The sequence below is a fragment of the Gobius niger genome (genome assembly GCF_951799975.1).
Source record: "Gobius niger genome assembly, chromosome: 22".
NCBI lineage: Eukaryota > Metazoa > Chordata > Actinopteri > Gobiiformes > Gobiidae > Gobius > Gobius niger.
This window is the reverse complement of record NC_136873.1, coordinates 6426986-6452937: the sequence shown is the minus strand read 5'-3', so window position 1 is coordinate 6452937 and position 25952 is coordinate 6426986. Positions and strand designations below refer to the sequence as shown.

Sequence of the window (25952 nt, the reverse complement as noted above, 5' to 3'; positions counted from 1 at the left end):
TTGTTACATTTTTGTCATTTTTTGTCTTTTTTTGTCACATTTTTTGTAACATTTTGTCACATTTTTGTCATTTTTTCGTCAATTTTTCATCACATTTTTGTCATTTTTTTGTCACATTTTCATCACATTTTGTCACATTTTTGTCATTTTTTGTCAATTTCTTGTGACATTTTTGCCTCTTTTTCATCAATGTTTTCGTCACTTTTTTGTCACATTTCCATCATTGTTTTCGTCTCAGTTCTGTCGCAATTTTCACACCTTTTTTCCAGAAGCTTTTGGACTTGGGGTAAAGCCAAACTGGAGAAAATGTGCTCGGTTCAGGTGGGAGTTAAGGGGCTAAATATGGAAGACATGTTCAGCCTCCGCCTTTTTCTAGCAAGCCTCTTCATGCCTACAGGTAGATCCAACAGCTTTACTTTTTCTGTAGTAAGGAAACAGCCATAGGAGAAGTTCTCCAACTATTCACACAAACACCACCTCATAATTGCCATGTTCTCTCAAAATATCGTTTTTTTTTAGTTGGGAGAATATGATACGCTTTCACGACATTGTACCCCCAACATGCCGTGTGTGTGTGGACGAAAGAGGGGGGGGAAGGGGAGGCTCTTCAGAACGTCAGCCCCAAAAGACACGTCCGAGTGGGGGAGATCAGAGCAGAGGACCTGCCATCCACTGTAACCCCGCTGCCCTCTAGTGGTGGAGAGCGTGTCGACACTTCAGGAGGAGCAGCCATTTCACTGACACACACAGAGGACGCTCCGCCGACTCTCACCACTAGAGGGAGAACACCAGGGCGAGCCCAAAGCCTGAGCACCTATGGAGGTTCAATGGGTTTGTGAGGGACGGGAAACAGACGGTCTGCGGTTTGACCTTTTCTCCAAGGACGTAAAGGTCAGGCAAACCATCGGAGCTCCAGTTGCAGCTTGATTTAGCACAAGCTCACTGGATTGAAACGTATCGAGCCCCATTTTTGTGAGTGACTGAGGAAAACCTCCAGAGAGCCTGCATGTATTGGACAATTAATGTGAAATGAACTGGATGGAGGGTCGGAAACTTCAAGGCATGAGGTGAGAATCTTGGTTGCTTGTGGTTCAAAAACATAATTAATGGGTTAGCTAATAGTTCATCTGTTGACTAAGCAGAAAAACAGAAAAAAGTGCATCAGTAGGTAAGTTTAACCCCTTAACTCCCACCTGAACCGAGCACATTTTCTCCAGTTTGGCTTTACCCCAAATCCAAAAACTTCTGGAAAATAGAGTGAAAACAGCAACAAAACTGAGACGAAAACAATGATGGAAATGTGATAAAAAAATGACAAAAATGTGATAAAAAATTTTTACGAAAAATGACAAACATTTCACGAAAAAAATGACGAAAAAATGACAGAAAAAATGACAAAAAAATGACAAAAAATTACGAAAAAATTACGAAAAAATGACAAAAAAATGACAAAAAAATGACGACAAAAAATGACAAATAATGGATGAAAAAATGACAAAAATGTGATAAAATATCGGTGTATATATATATCGACATTCAACCAACATCAGGATATGACTTTTGGTTCATATCGTCCCAGTCCTAATGGAAATGTATTGGGAACATCCTGCCCCATCAATGGCCGCTGGCTGCTCTGCTTTGTTTTGTTTTGTGACGACACTAGGGGTCGCTATAGCTGTAGTACCTCCACATCGCCGCTGAATGCATCACACTTTAGACACATTAACTTTACTGAACTTTAAAGCCTAATTTCCATAAACTTTCTACAGCTAGATATTCCTCCTGTGATAACGCTGGGTTAGTTACAATTAAAGAAACCAGGCTGGTTTTCGTGTTAGCATTGGACCGAGCTACACGTCACGCAAGGGCCGAGTCTACAGTGAAGATCCCACCTTTATACCTTTTTTTTTAAAACAGGCTTCATGGGGGAGGAGGAGTCTGTAAATCCAGCATTATTTCCCCGTCCAGCGTAGGACTGAGGAGTCTATGACCTCTACGCAACTCGAGCTACAATGCAGTTCATTGGCAGTGTTCATTTTCAACTCTTGTCCCTTGGTTGGGCCTTTCCACACACTTTAAGTCCTGGTAAGTTCAGGAGCAGAACCACACCTCGCGTACACCCTTCATTCTATTCCATCTTTAAGGTAGGGTTGTGCAATTAATCGAAATTCGATTACAATTTCGATTACAACAGTAAACGATTACAAAATTAGCATAATCGCAAAAAATCAATTATAATTTTATTTATTTATTTTTTTCAATGTTTTTTTTCTAATTTTTTTTTTTTCTAATTTTGGGATTTATGTCTTTTTTTTGCTGGATTTTTGTCTTTTTTGCTGGATTTTTGTCTTTATTTTATGGATTTTTGTCTTTTTTTTATGGATTTTTGTCTTTTTTTAATGGATTTTTGTCTTTTTTAATGGATTTTTGTCTTTTTTAATGGATTTTTGTCTTTTTTCTGCTGGATTTTTGTCTTTTAATGGATTTTTGTCTTTTTTCTGCTGGATTTTTGTCTTTTTTTAATGGATTTTTGTCTTTTTTCTGCTGGATTTTTGTCTTTTTTCTGCTGGATTTTTGTCTTTTTTTGCTGGATTTTTGTCACTTTTTTTGCTGGATTTTTGTCTTTTTTCTGCTGGATTTTTGTCTTTTTTATGGATTTTTGTCTTTTTCTGCTGGATTTTTGCAATTTTTTTGCTGGATTTTTGCAATTTTTTAGCTGGATTTTTGTCTTTTTTTGCTGGATTTTTGTCTTTTTTTTGCTGGATTTTTGTCTTTTTTTGCTGGATTTTTGTCTTTTTTTTTGCTGGATTTTTGTCTTTTTTTGCTGGATTTTTGTCTTTTTTTTGCTGGATTTTTGTCTTTTTTTTGCTGGATTTTTGTCTTTTTTTTTGCTGGATTTTTGTCTTTTTTTTGCTGGATTTTTGTCTTTTTTATGGATTTTTGTCTTTTTTATGGATTTTTGTCCCTTTTTTATGGATTTTAGTCTTTTTTTAGCTGGATTTTTGTCTTTTTTAATGGATTTTTGTCTTTTTTAATGGATTTTTGTCTTTTTTCTGCTGGATTTTTGTCTTTTTTCTGCTGGATTTTTGTCTTTTTTCTGCTGGATTTTTGTCTTTTTTTGCTGGATTTTTGTCACTTTTTTGCTGGATTTTTGTCTTTTTTTGCTGGATTTTTGTCACTTTTTTGCTGGATTTTTGTCTTTTTTATGGATTTTTGTCTTTTTCTGCTGGATTTTTGCAATTTTTTTGCTGGATTTTTGCAATTTTTTAGCTGGATTTTTGCAATTTTTTTGCTGGATTTTTGTCTTTTTTTGCTGGATTTTTGTCTTTTTTTTTGCTGGATTTTTGTCTTTTTTTGCTGGATTTTTGTCTTTTTTATGGATTTTTGTCTTTTTTATGGATTTTTGTCTTTTTTATGGATTTTTGTCCCTTTTTTATGGATTTTTGTCTTTTTTTAGCTGGATTTTTGCAATTTTTTTGCTGGATTTTTGTCTTTTTTTGCTGGATTTTTGTCTTTTTTGCTGGATTTTTGTCTTTTTTTTGCTGGATTTTTGTCTTTTTTATGGATTTTTGTCTTTTTCTGCTGGATTTTTGTCCCTTTTTTGCTGGATTTTTGTCTTTTTTATGGATTTTGGTCTTTTTTTTGCTGGATTTTTGCAATTTTTTAGCTGGATTTTTGCAATTTTTTTTATGGATTTTTGTCACTTTTTTGATGGATTTTTGTCACTTTTTTGATGGATTTTTTTAAAGGCAACAAATAATCGTTTGAATAATCATGATTTCAATTATGACAAAAACAATCGTGATCATTATTTTTTCAATAATCCAGCAGCCCTTCTTTAAGGTCAGCAAGGACAGAAGCTCGAGAGCTCGTCATCCTCCTATGAAGCCCCAAAAAACGACAACAAAACATCTATCGCCTTCTTCTCGTTCAATAAAGTTCGCTCTATTTGAAGTGAAAAGGCAGCAGTTCATATTCCAGCCTCCTCTCAACACTAGACTCCATCAAGAAGAGCATTATCACACTGGGATTATCAAAAGATCAGAAGAAAACACACTGGGGAATGAAAAGGAAAGGCCTGCCCTGGAGAGGAGGCATCTACGCAGGCTTCAACCCTGAGGAACATGCAGCACTTTAAACACTGCCCTCTAGTGGCGGACAGTAGTCGACACACACACGGAGGAGGAGGAGGAGGGGGGGGGGGGAACACACACGAGGCGCCGCCATTTCCTGGCACACGGAGGACAGGGAGTTACACCGAGTCGCCAGCAGAGGGAGGGGAAAGGCAGATGTGAGGCAAATCCTGAGGGGTGAGGACTTTTTGGACGTCCAATGGGGAGATATCGGAGGTTCTTTTTGCTTCAACTCGAGAGATCATCCTTCAGCCTCGACGTGAAGGAGTAAGAGCCCACTGTGAAGCGCTGCGTGGGTATGGTGACGATCAGGGTGGCTCGGTGGTTGAATGGTTTGAATTCTCACCTCACAGCAGGAAGGCCACAAGTCTGATTAAATAAAAAATAGAATGAGTTTATTGTCTGGCGTGTACTATGAAGGCAGAACTGTGCCTTTGCAGCGGTTCACGTGCAGGGCCTCGAACTAAACCACATTTAATCTGTTCATTTGAGTTCACTGCAGACAAGATCATGCAGATTTGAATAGGCAAATGAATGTCAAATACATTTGGGGGGTTATGACAAGGGAAGCCTGTATCTCTGCCATACAGGAGGACTCCATTGTAGAAAAAGGTTCTTTAGTGGTTCGTCAGAAACTTTATAAAGACGACTGCGAGGTTTAATTGAGCTCTCAAACCGACTGAAAAACAAATCCGTTTAATTATCGTGGATCTATCTCGACAGCCCTGCCCTCACCTCATCAGGTCCACCTTAATGTACCCAATAAGACAATCTTCCTTCATCTCCTCCCAACTCCAAGCTAGATCTTGCTACAGGATTGGTTTGAAAGTCCTTCCATCACAAATCAGAAAGTACTTTAACATTTTTAGGGTTAAATGGGAGGAAATACTGTTAATACACCCAATTAGGTCATATCATGTACAACTCTGGCATTTGTAGAAAGTGCACTGGAAAAGCAATAATTATTTTAAGGAAGAAATGACAGAAACCTACATGAATTAAGAGATTCAATCTAAAGTATGAGTAGATTTGGTCTGGTCTTAGATCAAATAAAACATCCTATCACCAATGGAACAAGTCATTATTCTCTTAAATCAGATTATATTGTATAATTTCAAGTGAAAAACAAATCTTTTTAAAAGTAAAAGTTCATTTGTCTGATTTCACTGCAAAAAGTATTTAACTAGATCAGTATCAACATCTCAATTTGAGCATAATAATCCAAATGTTAGTTGTTTTGACTAGTTAAGAAGTTCTTGGGTGTTTGTCCTGGATTATTTCACTTGTTCTGAGATGTTTCTGACTCGTTTCGATACATTTCGTCCTTATTTCAGGTCATTTTCTTTGCCAATGGAGTAAGAAAATCGGTCTTATCTCATTGGCAATTTTACTTTCTTATTTCAAGCGAGATTTACCCTAGAACTGGTCTGAAATGTCCTCAAACAAGCAAAGGAAACTCGGTCCGATCAGGAAACGTGTCTAAATGAGAGAAAACCGCTCAAAACAAGAAACATTTCCTCAATTCAAGTCATTTAAGCCATTTAAGTGCAGCATTTGTATCTTTATCTTAGATTAGTCCAAACAGATTCAACATAAAGAACCTTTATTCAAGCAATTTTAAGTCATTTATCTCATTTCAGACGGCCATTTTTCCAGTGTATTGCTTTACTTTGGCCTAAAATTGGTGGTTCCGGCCCTCGGTCTTTTTACAATGAAAACAATTGGCCCTCCGTTAAGAAAACTTGCCTAACCCTGATGTAGGCCATGCGCACTGCACCTCTGTCGTCCGTGACAAAACATCCATTCAACTTTTCCACCATGGGGAAGAGGTGAAAGGTGTGAAGGGAGCGAATGGCGACTGAACTTCTCTGCCTGTGATGAAACCCGAGCCGCTCCGTCTGGAGGAGAAACCGCAGGAGGCATCACAAGACATCAGGACAACGGGCTGAAGGAGGCCCCTGGTGGTGGAGGGAGGGATGACATCAGTGCGAGAGACAGGAAGCAGAGCAGCTCCTCCATTTTACAAACAGCCGTGACAGCGCGCATGTCGGCCACCAGGGGGAGAAGTTCAATGTGGTTTGGTGCTGGAGGAAACTTTTACAGCTATTTTCGTAAGATCTAATGCTTCTGTTTAGTTTCTCCACTTACTGCTTCTCTTCAGGCTACAGCATCCAGCCCTCAATGATACTAGGGGTACAACTTCTGACTAAGGCAGCGGACCCAGTTGCAATAATTTCATTTTACTCTACGTTTGGGTAGACGTCTCTCTTCTTAACCCAGGATTTGAATGTGAAACCTGAAATATGAACTGCTTAAGCCCTAAACTCCCACCGAGCACATTTTCTCCAGTCCAAAAGCTTCTGGGAAAAAGGTGTGAAAATAGCGACAAAACTGAGATGAAAACAATGATGGAAATGTGACAAAAAAGTGAGAAAACGTTGGCTAGAAAGTGATGAAAAATGGATGAAAAAATGACAAAAAAGTGACAAAATTCGACAAAAAAATTACAAAAATTATGACAAAAAATTGATTAAAAATTAGGCAAGAAAATTAGAAAAAAGTGACAAAAAAGTGACAAAAAAATGATGAAAAATGAAAAAAAAGTGACAAAAAAATGACAAAAATTATGATAAAAATTGATAAAAAATAGGCAAAAAAATTATAAAAAAGTGACAAAAAATTGACGAAAAAATGACAGAAATGTGACCAAAAAATGACAAAAAATTGATAGAAAATTGACAAACTGACAAAAAAAATGGCAAAAAAGTGACAAAAAATTACAAAAAATGGATTAAAAAATGGATTAAAAAATGGACGAAAAAATGGACGAAAAAATGACAAATAATTGATAAAAAATTGACGAACAAATTGATGAAAAAATGACCAAAATGCGACAAAAAAAATGACCAAAAATTACAAAAATGTGACAAAAATGTGACAGAAATGTGAAAAAAAATGACAAATAATTGATAAAAATTTACGAAAAAATGACAAAAAATTGATAGAAAATTGACGAACAAACTGACAAAAAAGTTACAAAAAAGTGTTGAACACCCAACAAAAAAATGATGGAAATAAAATCTGATGACGTTCAGGCGGGAGTTAAGAGGTTAACTATCGTACTTCAGCAGTACTTGGATGCATTTCGGGTGGAGCGCGTGCCTTTGTCTGCAGACCACATCTTTCATTACATGTTCAGAACATGTTTGAAGCGATCGACACTGCAATGTTATCAAGTTTAACGCACAAAAAACACAAGGAGAAATCGGTGCTAGCAAAGAATCTTGTACTATGAAGAGTTTACAGTTTACAGAGTAGACCATCCTTCTTTAAAACTAAGAGATTGTCCCAGAATTTGACTTTTGTTCATATTCTAACTCTCCGTCTCCTCTTCAGGGAACCGGCACATGTTTGTAGTGGTGGGGGGAAATCATGGAAACTCAACACCGGAGGGACAAACGAACCTGGGACCTGCTTCCTAAGAGGCGTCGTCAAGCAGCAACCGATCACAGTCCTCGCCTTCTGATAATGCCACAGTTAAAACTCCCCAACAGCCTCCATGAATGCTTTTTAGAAATCTCCTTCTATGCACTTTGTCTTTGTTCACATTAAAAGCAGTACTAAGTAACTCATGCCCCTAGAGGCCATATACGCAACTGCTGGTGTCGTAGCAAGTTGCGATTTTTTAACTTATTAATTGTCTTGGAGAGGTCTGTGAGTCATAATTTAATCTAAAGTCATTTGAAATCTTTAAGAGGGCGGTCTCGGTGCTGTGGTTTACCCTAAAGCCGGACTGGAATGTTTCAAGGACATTTTGTGCAGTAATAAAATCGTTAAGTTGGATACTCGTCTGAAATTGTTAAAATCTTTACAGCCCAAATTGCTCTTCTTCAACAGGGGCCTCACCACCTAAACGCAGCAGGGAAGACCCCCCGTCTGAAGAGAGCAATTCATCATGTTTAGAAGCTCGTCTCTAAAAGATCCATAAAATGTTATAAAAAACGGGGTTGGGACCGGGTCTAAAAGACATGTGGTGGGAAAGCTTTATCAAGCATCTCAGCATTAACCAGGACAAAACTGTCCAGTGTTTCCTCTGGAACAAATAGACCATCAGATGTATTTAGAACCGTGTTACTTTGGGTAGATAAAATATTGCATCTGATAGTGTCTATCTTTCCTCTGAAGTGGTCTGCAAACTCCTCACAGAGGGCATCTGTGGGGTTAAAAGGAGTTATGTTTAAATTAGGGTTTAAAACATTTTCTATCATTGAGAATAAGACTTTTGGGTTATTTTTATGATTGGTGATTATTGTGGAAAAGAATTTGTTTCTTGCATTTCTTATTGCTGTATTGTAGGTCTTTTGTTGGGCACGGAATATTTGATAATTTATCGTTATTTTGCTTTTCCTCCATCTCCTCTCGGCCTTTCTGCAATTTCTCTTAAGTTGTTTTAGTTCCCCGTTTCTCCAAGGGGGAAGGGGTTTAGGATTAACCTTTTTAAGTTTGAATGGTGCAACTGTATCGAGGGCAGTGAGTAGTTTACTGTTAAAGTTGTCAACAATATAATTTTTCAACAAAGACGTGTGTGGAAAATACAACATTTTAAACGATCTGGCAAAATACAGTTTTATTTGGGTCGCTGTCATTAAGGTATAATGTTGCCTTCTAAAGCCAGACCACCTGAGATGATGTAAAATATTGGCATGTACAGAAAGTAGTTTGTTACTTTAGGCTACAATGGTGAGGTTTGGCCCTTAGGTGTTTTGGCGATGATGAAAATTGGCCCTTCACGACGCAAACTTGCCGACCCCTGATCTACACCAATAGATATGCAGAATATATAGAATAGAATACAATCATTTGAACTATAATAACTTATATTTGAGCAGCAGCAGCTTCGTGGTTGTATGAGAACGCGCCTGCTGCCTCTACCCTGGACTGAGAGCGAGTGGACCTTGTTCAGAGAGAAGAAAAACCCACAGGAGGAAAACCCGGCAGTAGGACGACAAGTGGTGGAGACCGGACTGACGTCAAGGCCAGGCAGAAGGAGGGGGAGGGAGGAGAGGGCCTAACGCCATCTCACTGCCACAGCCTGAAGGCACTAACCAGACTCGCCACTAGAGGGAGGACAGACGGGGGAGCTGAGACAGGTTCTGGAGACTGGTTTGGAACACCGCTCACATGTTTGGATGAATCCCAGAAACCAAATGTCCTCCCCGAGTGTTTCAAAGTCAATTTTCTGCAGAAGCCGAGCAGAACAAAGGTCTCAACTCGTCGGTTTCTCCTGTGGCTTCATCAGTGACATCAGCTGGAGGCAGGAAGTGATCAAGAGAAATACAATTAAACTAAAACTAGCGACTATAAGCATAAAATTACAACTAAATGATGTGGTCCTGTTGTGGCTAAAGGTGCAAGACCAAGAGGAACGACATTTGAGACGATAAAATAAAAAGTTTATCTGATATTTCCCAAAACAGTTGGACATCTGTTTATCGTTACTATGACAACGGCTACAATGGAAATAGATAAGAGTCTAGCTTCCCGCCTCCAGCTAAGCCCCGAATGTTTACAAACAATTAAAGGGTCTATAGATACAGACGGCGTCTCTGGAATCGCCCATATATGGTCATTTTTAAAAACAGTTAAGGGGGAAAACAATTTTGAAAGTAGGTAAATTTTCTCTAATTATTCAAAAACTACTGTAAGAAACGCTGAAATATGAATATAGTTTCTACTAAATAAAGAAACAAAGACGTGGGGAGGAGCAAAGTGGTTCAACAGCCCATAAATACATGAATAACAGAGAATGCTAACTTGATGCTACATGTTAGCATCGGGCTAATGCTAACGGTTAGCTAGCGCTAGCAACAACTGCCGTTTTTTCACTTCTACTGAACAATCTGCTGTGAGAAAATATCCATATGGGCCCGATTTACATTTGACTTTATTTATGTGATAAATAAGTTGATATTCCACCAGAAAATGGCTAAAAAGAGTGAAAATCGTGTTTCCCAAAAGATTCTATTTTCCCCCTCGGCGAAGCCACGCCCCCTTCTATTTAGCCCACTCTTTTTAGCCATTTTCTGGTGGAATATGAACTTATTTATCACATAAATAAAGTCAAGTGTAAATCAGGTCCATATGGATATTTTCTCACAGCAGATTGTTCAGTAGAAGCGAAAAAACGGCAGTTGTAGCTAGCGCTAGCTAACCGTTAGCATTAGCTAATTCTCCATTATTCATGTATTTATGGGCTGTTGAACCACTTTGCTCCTCTCCATGTCTTTGTATCTTTATTTAGTAGAAAACTATATTCATATTTCAGCATTTGTTAAAGTAGTTTTTGAATAATTAGAGAAAGTTTTATATTTTTTCAAAATTGTTTTCCCCCTGAACTGTTTTCAAACATGACCATATATGGGCGATTCCAGAGATGCCGTCTGTATCTATAGTGCAGAGGGAGTTAGGGCATAAGCAGCGCTGATTTTGACAACATATTGGAGTTTCTCTTTAGTCCCGGTCCCTCAAAAAGAAGAGTTGCATTACAGCTCCATGTACCTTCTCCCACATGGCAACTGAGGCAAAGCGAAGTCAATATAGAGCGTTGATCTTCTGTGTAAAACCTGACAAGCATGTTTTGAAATGCATGTGACTCTTGTATCAGTCCAGCGGATCACGGTAACTAAATATGTTTGCAATTACTCAACTTCCGAAATCCGAGATGCAGCGAGAGCAAACGCGAGGGAGAGAGCGGTGGATTTTTTGTTTTTTAACTGTGGCATCGAAATCGGTATCGAGAATCGACTTTTATTTCATTTGATGTTTGTGTGTCGCACTGCTTTAAACTGCAGGCTCTTCACTGCAGGCCTTCGATGCAAATGTGAGCCGGATTTTCATAAAGCAAGCAGCGTTTTGCATCTTGAGATTCGGAGAGGGGCATTTATGCAGCTGAACAGGAGCAGGAGTGTGAGAGCGTTTATTAGAGAAGATTAAACTAAGGATGTTTTTCTGACAACTCCGAAAATGCCTCTTCCTGATATACATTTTGTTGCTGCTTGAAGCTGACATGTCATAACTAGCACCATGATGTTTAACAGCAATTATAGAAGTTTAAATGAAGCTCAAGTGCATGAAAAATACAAAAAATAAATAAAAATCTTGCAGCCCGACTTGATATAGCGACAAAAGGTGTACTATGATATTGCAAAACTATTAATTGTCACTAAAAAAGAGTGAAAAATTGTGTTTCCCAAAAGATTGTATTTTCCCCTTCGGCGATGCCACGCCCCCTTCTATTTAGCCCACTCTTTTTCAATCAATCAATCAAAACTTTATTTATAAAGCGCTTATCATACAAAGTTGTAACACAAAGTGCTTTACAGATTAAAAGCAGTTCCCGCCCACCCAACCACCCACTCTTCCAAACAGACAACAACACTGCTCACCCCACCCCCCTCCCCATAGCCACATACACACACGCAGGCACACACACACACGCAGCCACACACACACACATACACGATGAGATAATGGACGTAGTGCTGAGGCTGGGTACAGATGAACCAGGTAAGGAAATGCCATCAGAGGAGCCGTCTGCACCAGGAGCGGTACATCAGCCACAGCCACAGGGCACCACCACCGGACACCCAGCAGAGGTGCAGCAGAAGCACCACACCTCCATCCGGGCACCCAGAGGACAGCGCCCACACAGCCACAGCCGACCACCGCTCCCGGGGCAGAGGGCTCCCTCAGAGGAAACACTGGAAATTCTAAAAATGCAAAAATGCAATATACAAATATATACATAAAATAAATAAAAATAATAATAATAATAAATAAAATAAAATAAACATATATATAAAACTAACTAAAAACTAGTATAATAAGATAATTATAAACATAAATAATAATAAAAATAACTGAATAAATAAGTAAGTAGAGATCAGCTAAAAGCTAAGCTAAAAAGGTGGGTCTTGAGCCTGCTCTTAAAAACATGAACGTTCTCTGCAGCCCTGAGCTCCTCCGGCAGGTCATTCCAGAGGCGAGGGCCGTAATACTGGAAAGACGCCTCACCATAAGTCTTTTTGTTGACTTTAGGAATAACAAGGAGACCTCTGCCAGAGGAGCGAAGGGGCCGTGAAGGTTCATAAGGTAAAAGCAGTTCTGAGAGATAAGAAGGACCAAGACCATTAAGACATTTAAAAACCATTAAAAGAACTTTAAAATCGATCCTGAAACACACGGGGAGCCAATGCAGCGATTCTAAAACCGGTGTAATGTGGTCCCGCCTCCTGGTCTTCGTCAGGACTCGAGCTGCTGAGTTTTGCAAAAGTTGCAAACCTGAGATCCTCTTTTTGGGAAGACCAGAGAGCAGGGCATTACAGTAGTCGATACGACTGGTGATAAAAGCATGCATGAGCGTCTCCGTGTTGGCCCGAGAGAGAATGGGGCGACTCTGGCTATGTTCTTTAGATGGTAAAAACCTATCTTTGTGATATTCTTAATGTGTGGAATAAAAGTCAGCTCAGAGTCAAAGATCACGCCCAGGTTCTTCACCTGTGAGGAAGGATTAAAAGACAATGACTGCAGTTTGGGTAAAAGTTTCTCTCTCAGGGCCTCAGGGCCGATGACTAAAACTTCAGTTTTGTCCTGGTTAAGCTGGAGAAAGTTTTCTGCCATCCAGGATTTGATATCTAAAATGCAGTTAAAAAGTGCATCCATTGGCCTGGTGTCATCAGGAGACATGGAGATGTATAACTGTGTATCATCAGCATAACTGTGAAAGTTGACTCCATGTCTCCTGATGACATCACCAAGAGGGAGCATATACAGGTTAAAAAGCACTGGGCCTAAAATCGAACCCTGGGGCACACCACATGTGATTTTATGGACTTTAGAGGAGCAGGTATCCACACTTACCATGAACGTCCTGTCTGTGAGGTAGGAAGTAAACCATTTGTGTACAGCACCAGAGAGGCCCATGTGTTTTAAACGAGTTAAAAGGACAGTGTGGTCGACTGTATCAAAAGCAGCGCTCAAATCCAGAAGAACCAGCACGGTCAACTTTTTAGAATCATAATTTAATCTAAAATCGTTTAAAATCTTTAAAAGGGCCGTCTCGGTGCTGTGGTTTACCCTAAAGCCAGACTGAAATTTTTTTTTTTAACCATTTTCTGGTGGAATATGAACTTATTTATCACATACAAATAAAGTCAAGTGTAAATCGGGCCCATATGGATATTTTCTCACAGCAGATTGTTCAGTAGAAGTGAAAAAACGGCAGTTGTAGCTAGCGCTAGCTAACGTTAGCATTAGCCCGATGCTAACATGTAGCATTATGCTAGCATTCTCCGTTATTTATGTATTTATGGGCTGTTGAACCACATTGATCCTCTCCGTGTCTTTGTATCTTTATTTAGTAGAAACTATATTCATAATTCAGCGTTTGTTACAGTAGTTTTTGAATAATTAGAGAAAGTTTACATTTTTTCAAAGTTGTTTTCCCCCTGAACTTTTTCCAAACCTGACCATATATGGGCCCCTAGGGGGAAGAGTTACTTAGTACTGCTTTAAGAAGTTCCTGGGCATTTGTCCTAGATTATTTCACTTGTTCTGAGATGTTTCTGACGTTTCGATACATTTTGTCCTTATTTCAGGTCATTTTCTTTGCCAATGAGCAAACTTCAGGAAAAGTGTCTAAATGAGTGAAAACCGCTCAAAATTCCTCAATTCAAGTCATTTAAGCCAATGCTTGAGATTTACTTTTTGTAGCGACTATAACTCTGTGTCATCACGGGCAAAGAGATGGTGAGGTCAAGCCCAAACTTCTCTTTCTATTGTGCTCACACTCCAAAAAGTAAATATCAAGCATTGGCTTAAATGACTTGAATTGAGGAAATGTATCTTGTTTTGAGCGGTTTTCACTCATTTAGACACTTTTCCTGAAGTTTACTTTGCTTGTTTGAGGACATTTCAGACCAGTTCTAGAGTAAATCTCGCTTTGAAATAAGAAAGTCAAATTGCCAATGAGATAAGATCGATTTTCTTACCCCATTGGCAAAGAAAATGACCTGAAATAAGGAGGAAATGTATCGAAACGAGTCAGAAACTTCTCAGAACAAGTGAAATAATCCAGGACAAATGCCCAGGAACTTCTTAACTAGTCAAAACGACTAAAATTTGGATTATTATGCTCAAATTGAGATGTTTATACTGATCTTTTTGCAGTGCAAGGGCTGGAAACACCCCAAAAAATCAGTTTCAGACATCAAAAGGGAGCGGATTGATTTCCCTCTTGCTCAGGGCAGATCACGTCTCTTCTGAAACCACATCACAGCGACACTAACACCTCAACAACAACCAGGTTCCGTCCCTTTCCTCCTCTTCACCGAACATCTAGACCTTCGAGCGACCACGGGGACTCGATGACAAGCAATCCAGGGAGAAGAACTGTTCCCCCTGGTGGCGGAGGGGGGGAAAGGACGGCGATGCAGGAAGCAGGAGGAAGGAGGAAGGAGGAGGGGGTGGTTTGGGCAAAGATCGAGCTTCAGTACAGGCAGCCATTTTAGTGCCCCGCAGGAAAGCAGACGCGACACAAACACGCCACTAGAGGGAGAAAGGGAGCGTGAAAATCATGTGTTTGGATTGTAAGATTCAGAGTTCAGGTGGAAGGCACGGACTGTAGGTACCAGAAACCGACACCACTTGGCGTGCGGCCTTGGGTTGGGGTCCCCAGATGATTTCAGGGTGAAAGAAGAAAAAATAAATATGCTACTGTGCTTAGTGTAAATCAGGCTATAACTAGTGAAATCCATTCAATTATTCAAAATAACCTGAACATGTTTTCTCCAAATTCTCCAAATTGAGAAGCTTCTTTAAAATGGCGACAAAAAACGAGGAGAAAATGAGGATGTAAATTGGCAAAAATGGCAAAAATCCAGCAAAAAATGTAACAAAAAATGACAAAAATTCAGCAAAAAAAGTGACAAAAATTCAGCAAAAAAAGTGACAAAAAAGTGACAATAATCCGACAAAAAAGTCACAAAATCCAGCAAAAAAATGACAAAAATCCAGCAAAAAAATGACAAAAAATCATCAAAAAAAATGACAAAAATCCAACAAAAAAATGACAAAAAATCCAGCAAAAAACATCAAAAAAATTACAAAAAAACATCAAAAAACATCAAAAAAACATAAAAAAAAATGACAAAAAAACATAAAAAAAGACAAAAAACATCCAAAAAATCATCCAAAAAAATGACAAAAAATCATCAAAAAAATGACAAAAAAATGACAAAAAACATCAAAAAAACATCAAAAAATCATCAAAAAAATGACAAAAAATCATCAAAAAAACATCAAAAAAAGACAAAAAACATCCAAAAAATCATCCAAAAAAATGACAAAAAAACATAAAAAAAAAAGACAAAAAATCATCAAAAAATGACAATATCCAACAAAAAAAAAAGACAAAAATACAGCAAAAAATGTGACAAAAATGCAACAAAAAACTAACACAAAAGTGCCATTAAAAAAGTGACAAAAACACATAAGGGAAATAAAAAGTGACGACAATGGCAAAGAGGAGAGAATGCATTTGGTTTTGGCGGGTGGTAAGAGGTCAAAACAGGACTTCTCAGACATCTTGATGGACAAAAAGAAAAATGCTACTGTTCTTAGTGTACATCATCCTATAACTAGTGAAATCCATTCAATTATTCAAAAGAACCTGTTTAGATTAGGGCTGTGCAATTAATCGAAATTCGATTACGATTTCGATTATTACACTAGACGATCTCAAAAATAGCATAATCGAGAACAAACGATTATTGAGGATGCCCTCCCGCTCGTCCATCCAAAGCACAAAAAGTTTGCTCGTTTTTGTCAATACAGCCCAGCCCTACACTGCAGAAGTTGATGCACCTCCAAAGAAACTCCAAAGAAAGCAGGTTTTTATACACTGAAGCCCCAAACACAGACAAAGGGAGATTCTAAGTGTAGTTTCTTCTTCCCTTTCCTCACCAAACCCCTCAAACCTCCACCTGACGATCGGTCTCTTTCTCGTGGTGGCGTCAGTGCAGGCGGCAGGAAGAAAGGGGGGGAGGGAAGGAAACCGAGACTTCTGAGGAGCTTCGCCATTTTAGGGCCACGTTTAGAGACGATTCACATACTCGCCACTAGAGGGAGTGAGTGAAGAGCCGGGGCTGCTTGAACTGGAACCGCTCACCAACACCCAATAGACAGAAGGATCGGTTTTGCAGTAAAGGTTTGATTCAGAGAACGCTTTCTCTAAATACTAATAAATGGGATTACTTTCTTAATAATTGGCAGCAGCCTTGAGGTAGGAGGTGATCTAGTTCGAAGGCTTTTAATTAATGGTGAGCAGCTTGTTGTTTACATCAGTGGTTTCCGTCCCTTGTGTCTTTCTCTTCTCAGATCCACAGGGCACAAAGGTGTTTTTTTCACAAATGTCACAATGCTTATGCACCGTGAAGGTCGAAGCACATCTACGACTCATTAACCTCTTGACTCCCACCTGCCCAACATGTTTGCTCCAAATTCTCCAAATCGAAAAATGGCGACAAAATGGCGACAAAAAACGAGAAGAAAATGAGGATGGAAATTGACAAAAAGTGACAAAAATTCTGCAAAAAAGTGACAAAAGAGCAGCAAAAAATGGGACAAAAAAGTGACAATAATCCAACAAAAAAAATGGCAAAAATCCAGCAAAAAAATAGAAAAAATCCAGCAAAAAAATGGAAAAAATTCAGCAAAAAAAATGACAAAAATCCAACAAAAAAATGACAAAAATCCAGCGAAAAAATGACAAAAAAAATCAGCAAAAAAAAGTCAAAAATCCAGCAAAAAAATGGAAATAATCCAGCAAAAAAATGGAAAAAATCCAGCAAAAAAATGGAAAAAAAAATCAGCAAAAAAAGTCAAAAATCCAGCAAAAAAATGGAAATAATCCACCAAAAAAATGGAAAAAATCCAGCAAAAAAATGGAAAAAATCCAGCAAAAAATGGAAATAATCCAGCAAAAAAATGGAAAAAATCCAGCAAAAAATGGAAAAAATCCAACAAAAAATGACAAAAATCCAACAAAAAATGACAAAAATCCAGCAAAAAAAATCAGCAAAAAAATCAGCAAAAAATTGCAGAAATCCAGCAAAAAAAAGTCAAAAATCCAGCAAAAAAATGATAAAAATTAAGCAAAAAAATGACAAAAATTAAGCAAAAAAAAGACAAAAATGCATCAAAAAAATGGAAATAATCCAGCAAAAAAATGGAAAAAATCCAGCAAAAAAATGACAAAAAAAATCAGCAAAAAAAAGTCAAAAATCCAGCAAAAAAATGGAAATAATCCAGCAAAAAAATGGAAAAAATCCAGCAAAAAAATGGAAAAAATCCAGCAAAAAATGGAAATAATCCAGCAAAAAATGGAAAAAATCCAGCAAAAAATGGAAAAAATCCAACAAAAAATGACAAAAATCCAACAAAAAATGACAAAAATCCAGCAAAAAAAATCAGCAAAAAAATCAGCAAAAAATTGCAGAAATCCAGCAAAAAAAAGTCAAAAATCCAGCAAAAAAATGATAAAAATTAAGCAAAAAAATGACAAAAATTAAGCAAAAAAAAGACAAAAATGCATCAAAAAAGGAACAAAAGTGCCATTAAAAAAGTGACAAAAACACATAAGGGAAATAAAAAGTGACGACAATGGCAAAGGGGAGAGAATGCATTTGGTTAAAACAGGACTTGAAGGATCTTGATGGATAAAAAGTCTGGTTCATTGAGGGCCGACATTTCTTAAAAACCCAAACAATCTTTCCAGCGCTGTCAACATTCTACTACATCTACATTTTCCCAGATAGTGTAAAGACGTGTTCATAACATTACAACTATTCTGTGCACAAAGAGAAAAGGCATCAACACGTGTGGCTTGAGAAAAGACAAAAACGGACTCATTAAGCTTCTGCCTTTGGGGAGCGACTCGGAAAGGGCTGCAGCAAATCGGTGGCTCCTTCTACGAGGCTTTTGGGCCCTGAGCTGCATGGAAGCGAGCAGAGAGCGGCGCGCTTCCCTTTTCAGCGGAAGACAAAGCCTCGCTCTGACGTGCACTGAGCAAAGCTGGAACACGTTTGTAGAGGCCTTAACCATGCGGTGACTTTTCATTCACTGAAGAAAAGAGGAGAAATCAGTCAGTTCGAATCAAGATCTGTGCCTTTCGGCGATTAGATCTTAGACAACACCAGCTTTCTTTCTGATATCTTGAAAGCAAAACATAAAAATGATCCTGATTCAGAGCCAGAGAGCCCTCCTCGGGTCGGGGAAGAAAAACCTCGGGAAGAAAACCGAGCAGAACCGGGAAGAGTCGGCAAAACTCTGCACCGTGTCTAAGAAACCGACCCTGGGACTCTTCTTCCTTCACTGCGAGATCCATCATTTGCTCATTTATTCAATATGGGCAGAGCATGAGAACAACTCTGGCCCGATTTGAGCTCTCTAGAAATCAAACAAATCGATTCTGTAATAAAAGCTTGCTTCTTTCAACTTACACAACGAGTTATCCGTATCCGTTTTCATCCTCATGCATTGATTATTGGAACTCGCTCTATTGTGGGGTACTTGTCACATTTTGTGCTGGATTTTTGTCACATTTTTTGCTGGATTTTTGGCGGGGTTTTTTTGCTGGATTTTTGTCTTTTTTTTTGCTGATTTTCTGTCATTTTTTTGCAGATTTTTTGTCATTTTTTTGCTGGATTTTTGTCACTTTTTTTGCTGGATTTTTGTCACTTTTTTTGCTGATTTTCTGTCATTTTTTGTTGGATTTTTGTCTTTTTCTTGCTGGATTATTGTGACTTTTTTGTTGGATTATAGTGACTTTTTTGTTGGATTATTGTGACTTTTTTGTTGGATTATTGTGACTTTTTTGCTGAATTTTTGTCTTTTTTTGCTGGATTTTTGTTATTTATTATTCTCTAAATTATAGTATTTAGAGAAAACGGTCTCAGAATCAAACCTTTACTGCATGTCATTATTAAAGTGCTTTTCCTTTGATTACCTTTGTTCCAAGTACCTCGTGATTCTGTAATAAAAGCTCGCTTCTTTCAACTTACACAACGAGTTATCCGTATATTTACATCCTCACGCACTGATTATTGGAAGTCGCTATTGTGGGCCGGACAAGAGCTGTACAAGAGCTTCTGTGCTTTTACTGACAGGGACAAGGAAGTGGGAGCAGACACGACTTGCCCCGGAGTCTCTCTCTGAGCTCTTGTCTGTTTACGTCCCGGTCAGATTAGGGAGGTCTGTGAATCCAAACGTGCCCGGATCAAGTTTAAAAGAGGAGATCGGGCTTTTTGTGCGGCTGCTCCCCAGACTCCGGAACAGCCTCGCCGAAAACACATTAAAGCTGCTCCAACCGCTTAAAACTGCCCTTAAATCACATGTTTGATTCAAGCGGAGCTGCATCTCTTTTACTCTCTATTCCTATATTGTTTATATCGTGTCTTTGGGCACCGACATTGGCTTAAATGACTTGAATTGAGGAAATGTTTCTTGTTTTGAGCGGTTTTCACTCATTTAGACACTTTTCCTGATCGGACCGAGTTTGCTTTGCTTGTTTGAGGACATTTCAGACCAGTTCTAGGGTAAATCTCGCTTGAAATAAGAAAGTAAAATTGCCAATGAGATAAGACCGATTTTCTTACCCCATTGGCAAAGAAAATGACCTGAAATAAGGACGAAACGAGTCCATAATAATCCAAATTTTAGTTGTTTTGACTAGTTAAGAAGTTCTTGGGCATTTGTCCTGGATTATTTCACTTGTTCTGAGATGTTTCTGACTCGTTTCGATTACATGTTATCATATTTTCAATGGCTTTAAAAGAAAGAAAGACAAAACTGCTGCAGTTCAGCGAGATTCCTTGGTTCACAAAAAAATGACAAAAATCCAGTAAAAAAAGACAAAAATCCAGCAAAAAAGTGACAAAAATCCAGCAAAAAAAAGACAAAAATCCAGCAAAAAAATGACAAAATTCCAGCAAAAAAAAGACAAAAATCCAGCAAAAAAATGACAAAAATCCAGCAAAAAATGAGACAAAAATCCAGCAAAAAAGTGACAAAAATCCAGCAAAAAAAAGACAAAAATGCATCAAAAAAGTGCCATTAAAAAGTGACAAAAACACATAAGGGAAATAAAAAGTGACGACAATGGCAAAGAGGAGAGAATGCATTTGGTTTTGGCGGATTATCCACAAAACAGAGGTCAGAGAGGTTTATAGAGACGTCCCCAGTCACTGAAGTCCAAGTATTTAACTAGATCAGTATAAACATCTCCAAATTTTAGTTGTTTTGACTAGTTAAGAAGTTCTTGGGCATTTGTCCTCGATTATTTCACTTGTTCTGAGATGTTTCTGACTCGTTTCGATACATTTCGTCCTTATTTCAGGTCATTTTCTTTGCCAATGGGGTAAGAAAATTGCTCATTGGCAATTTTACTCTCTTATTTCAAGCGAGATTTACCTTAGAACTGGTCTGAAATGTCCTCAAACAAACAAAGCAAACTCGGTCCGATCAGGAAAAGCATCTAAATGAGTGAAAACCTCTCAAAACAAAGACACATTTCCTCAATTCAAGTCATTTAACCCAATCCTTGATACACATCCATGAGAACAAACCCCAATCCTGTGAGCTCCACCTCTGAAGAAACGACCCGCACACAGGCTCCACCGCTGCCCCTAGCGGCGGACGGCGGGAGGACGCCAGGGCAGACGGCAGGAGGAGGGTGGAGGAGGGGAAGAAAAAAAAACGAGACTCCTGCACCGCCATTTTAGTGCCACATTCAGAGCAAGGCGGACGTGGCAGACGCTCGCCACTAGAGGGAGGAGAAGACAATGTGGATCATTCAAGCCTAGGAGTCAAAAAAAAGGGGGGGGGGGGAGCATGTTTTCCACACACGTTTAGATCGTGCAATGAGGTTCTCGATCTTCACCGGAGGAAGTGGAATGAGGAGGTTGATTTGAAAGCTCTCGTCACACTGAAGCTGCCCCCCGTCGTTCTTCACGTTACAGGTCTGGACACGGGCCAGAGCTCGGCTGACGGAGGAACGGACCTGACGTGGCTGTGGCTCAAGCATTGTTGAAACGCTTCTCATTTAAAAACACATCCAGGAGCATTTTTGACTGAAATGTGAAGCACTAAACTAATACAGGAAGCCCATGCATTTCAGAACATGTTTGTAGAGGTCCCACTAGATCAGGACCGAGTTTGCTTTGCTTGTTTGAGGACATTTCAGACCAGTTCTAGGGCAAATCTCGCTTGAAATAAGAAGGCAAAATTGCCAATGAGATAAGAGCAATTTTCTTTCCCCATTGGCAAAGAAAATGTCCTGAAATAAGGACGAAATGTATCGAAACGAGTCAGAAACATCTCAGAACAAGTGAAATAATCTGGGACAAACGCCCAACAACTTCTTAACTAGTCAAAACAACTAAAATTTGGATTATTGTGCTCAGATTGAGATGTTTATACTGATCTAGTTAAATACATGGACTTCAGTGACTGGGGACGTCTGTATAAACCTCTCTGACCTCTCTGTTTTGTGGATAACCCGCCAAAACCAAATGCATTCTCTCCTCTTTGCCATTGTCGTCACTTTTTATTTACCTTATGTGTTTTTGTTACTTTTTTAATGGCACTTTTGATACTTTTTTGCTGGATTTTTGTCACTTTTTTGCTGGATTTTTGTCTTTTTTTTGCTGGATTTTTGTCTTTTTTTGCTGGATTTTTGTCACTTTTTTGCTGGATTTTTGTCTTTTTTTTGCTGGATTTTTGTCTTTTTTTTGCTGGATTTTTGTCACTTTTTTGCTGGATTTTTGTCTTTTTTTTGCTGGATTTTTGTCACTTTTTTGCTGGATTTTTGTCTTTTTTTTGCTGGATTTTTGTCTTTTTTTTGCTGGATTTTTGTCTTTTTTTGCTGGATTTTTGTCACTTTTTTGCTGGATTTTTGTCTTTTTTTTGCTGGATTTTTGTCTTTTTTTACTGGATTTTTGTCTTTTTTTGCTGTTTTTTGTCTTTTTTTGCTGGATTTTTGTCTTTTTTTTTGCTGGATTTTTGTCACTTTTTTGCTGTATTTTTGCCATTTTTTTTGCTGTTTTTTTGTCATTTTTTTGCTGATTTTTTGTCATTTTTTTGCTGGATTTTTGTCATTTTTTTGCTGGATTTTTGTCATTTTTTGCTGATTTTTTGTCATTTTTTTGCTGGATTTTTGTCATTTTTTGCTGGATTTGTGTCACATTTTTGTCATTTTTTTGCTGTTTTTTTGTCACGTTTTTGCTGGATTTTTGGGAAAAGTAAGTGAACCCAGGAATCTCGCTGAACTGCAGCAGTTTTGTCTTTCTTTCTTTTGAGGCCATTAAAAATACGATAACATGTAATTGTTTGGGTGGTTTTAGTTTAAGCAGACACTGTTTTTTTGTCATTCTTATGATTTTGATGAAGATCAGACAAGACCAATTTTCTTACCCCATTGGCAAAGAAAATTACCAGGACCAAATGTATCGAAACGAGTCAGAAACATCTCAGAACAAGTGAAATAATCTAGGACAAACGCCCAAGAACTTCTTAACTAGTCAAAACAACTAAAATGTGGATTATTACGCTTGAATTGAGATGTTTATACTGATCTAGTTAATACTTTATGCAGTGTAGAGGTTTTATCTCATCTAAGGCCAGACCAAATCTACTCAAACCTTAGATTTAATCTCTTAATTCAAGCATTTATGTCATTTCTTCCTTGAAACGATTATTCTTTTTCCAGTTCTTTCAAATGCCAGTATTGTACATATGACCTCATTGGGTGTATTGAAAGTATTTCTACCTTTTTTTCCTCCCATTTAACTCTAATAATGTTAAAAGTCCTCTATGATTTGTGTGATAATGTTTCTCAAAATCATCTTGAGGGCCAGAGGTTGTCTATCCCTGCTCTAGATTAACATTGGAGAATATCTAATAACGGGTGCTTTCACTGGTTGAAAATTCCAACACTAGAAGATTAGGATTAAAACTGTGCTTGTTATACCCAGAAGATGCACCAGGGGGCAAACAGGCATGGCACAGAAATTCCTTCAATTGTTGTGCTGGAATCTTTAGTTCCTTCCACACTAGATCAGTATCAACATCTCAATTTGAGCAGAATAATCTACATTTTAGTTGTTTTGACTAGTTAAGAAGCTCTTGGGCATTTGTGCTGGATTATTTCACTTGTTCTGAGATGTTTCTGACTCGTTTCGATACATTTCCTCCTGGTAATTTTCTTTGCCAATGGGGTAAGAAAATTGGTCTTGTCTGATCTTCATCAAAATCATAAGAATGACAAAAAAACAGTGTCTGCTTAAACTAAAACCACCCAAACAATTACATGTTATCGTATTTTTAATGGCCTTAAAAGAAAGAAAGACAAAACTGCTGCAGTTCAGCGAGATTCCTGGGTTCACTTACTTTTCCCAAAAATCCAGCAAAAAAAGACAAAAATCCAGCTAAAAAGTGACAAAAAAACAGCAAAAAAAGTGACAAAAATCCAGCAAAAAAAGACAAAAATCCAGCAAAAAAGTGACAAAAATCCAGCAAAAAAGTGACAAAAATCCTGCAAAAAAAGTGACAAAAATCCAGCAAAAAAGTGACAAAAATCCAGCAAAAAAGTGACAATAATCCAGCAAAAAAATGACAAAAATCCAGCAAAAAAAGACAAAATCCAGCAAAAAAGTGACAAAAATCCAGCAAAAAAAAGACAAAAATCCAGCAAAAAAAGTGACAAAAATCCAGCAAAAAAGTGACAAAAATCCAGCAAAAAAAATGACAAAAATCCAGCAAAAAAAAGACAAAAATCCAGCAAAAATGTGACAAAAATCCAGCAAAAAATGAGACAAAAACACATAAGGGAACTAAAAAGTGACGACAATGGCAAAGAGGAGAGAATGCATTTGGTTTTGGCGGGTTATCCACAAAATAGAGAGGTCAGAGAGGTTTATACAGACGTCCCCAGTCACTGAAGTCCAAGTATTTAACTAGATCAGTACAAACATCTCCACATTTTAGTTGTTTTGACTAGTTAAGAAGTTCTTGGGCGTTTGTCCTGGATTATTTCACTTGTTCTGAGATGTTTCTGACTCGTTTCGATACATTTCGTCCTTATTTCAGGTCATTTTCTTTGCCAATGGGGTAAGAAAATTGGTCTTATCTCATTGGCAACTTTACTTTCTTATTTCAAAGCGAGATTTACCCTAGAACTGGTCTGAAATGTCCTCAAACAAGCAAAGCAAACTTGGTCCGATCAGGAAAAGTGTCTGAATGAGTGAAAACCGCTCAAAACGAGAAACATTTCCTCAATTCAAGTCATTTAAGCCAATGCTTGACTTTGTCCCGTGATGGTCCCGACATTCCTCCGTGGATACCGGTCAGTCGGGACGCTTTGAAACGCTCCTCACCCTGCCCTGTTGCGCAAAGGCTTGTTCCGCCGCGGTCGTAGATCTAAAGATAGTGGCCATGAATGACTCCGGGCTCGTTTTCAGCAACAGGTCCCGACTGAAACTCAATCAGCCGAACGACTCGCCGCGTGAAAGCAGTTTCCCTACGCACATGTCGGACAAACGTAGGAGCTCCTCTTGTGTGAAGTCACGCCTGAAAGCAAACAACGGTGACCTCAATCCTCCAGGTTGTGCCGGTTGACAAAATCCACGCGCTACAAAAAGTCAAGCATTGGCTTAAATGACTTGAATTGAGGAAATGTATCTCGTTTTGAGTGGTTTTCACTCATTTAGACACTTTTCCTGATCGGACCGAGTTTGCTTTGCTTGTTTGAGGACATTTCAGACCAGTTCTAGGGTAAATCTCGCTTGGAATAAGAAAGTAAAATTGCCAATGAGATAAGACCAATTTTCTTACACCATTGGCAAAGAAAATGACCTCTTTTTTTTGTCTTTTTGTCACATTTTTTGTCATTTTTTTTCCATTGTTTTGTCTTTTTTTGTCATATTTTATCATTTTTTTGTCGTTTTTTTTGTCGTTTTTTTGTCGTTTTTTGTCATTTTTGGTAAAAAAATTATTTTCATTTTTTTTGTCATTTTTAGTCTTTTTTTAGTCATTTTTTTGTTTTATTTTTGTCTTTTTTTAGTCATTTTTTTTGTCTTTTTTTTGTCATTTTTTGTCATTTTTTGTCTTTTTTTTTGTCGTTTTTTTTGTCGTTTTTGTCATTTTTTGTAAAAAAAATTGTCATTTTTTTTTGTCATTTTTTTGTCATTTTTTGTCATTTTTTTACGTTTTTTTGTCATTTTTTGTCATTTTTTTACCTGAAATAAGGACGAAATGTATCGAAACGAGTCAGAAACATCTCAGAACAAGTGAAATAATCGAGGACAAATTCCCAAGAACTTCTTAACTCGTCAAAACAACTAACATTTGGATTATTATGCTCAAATTGAGATGTTTATACTGATCTAGTTAAACCCTTTTTGCAGTGTGTGGTCTGGACTTTTCCTGTACTGCAAAAAGTATTGAACTAGATTTTCTTTGCCAATGGGGTAAGAAAATTGGTCTCATCTCATTGGCAATTTTACTTTCTTATTTCAAGCGAGATTTACCCTAGAACTGGTCTGAAATGTCCTCAAACCAGCAAAGCAAACTTCAGGAAAAGTGTCTAAATGAGTGAAAACCGCTCAAAACAAGACACATTTCCTCAATTCAAGTCATTTAAGCCAATGTTTGATATTTACTTTTTGTAGAATAACAACGCCTTTTCAAATTTAATGTTACCGCGTG

General features: G+C 38.0%; 1 protein-coding gene across 1 annotated transcript in view; it reads right to left on the bottom strand.

Annotated features, from left to right (window-relative positions):
- Positions 1-25952, bottom strand: part of ehmt1b (euchromatic histone-lysine N-methyltransferase 1b) — a 67605-nt gene that overhangs the window by 27691 nt on the left and 13962 nt on the right. The gene's annotated exons all lie outside the window — the stretch shown is intronic.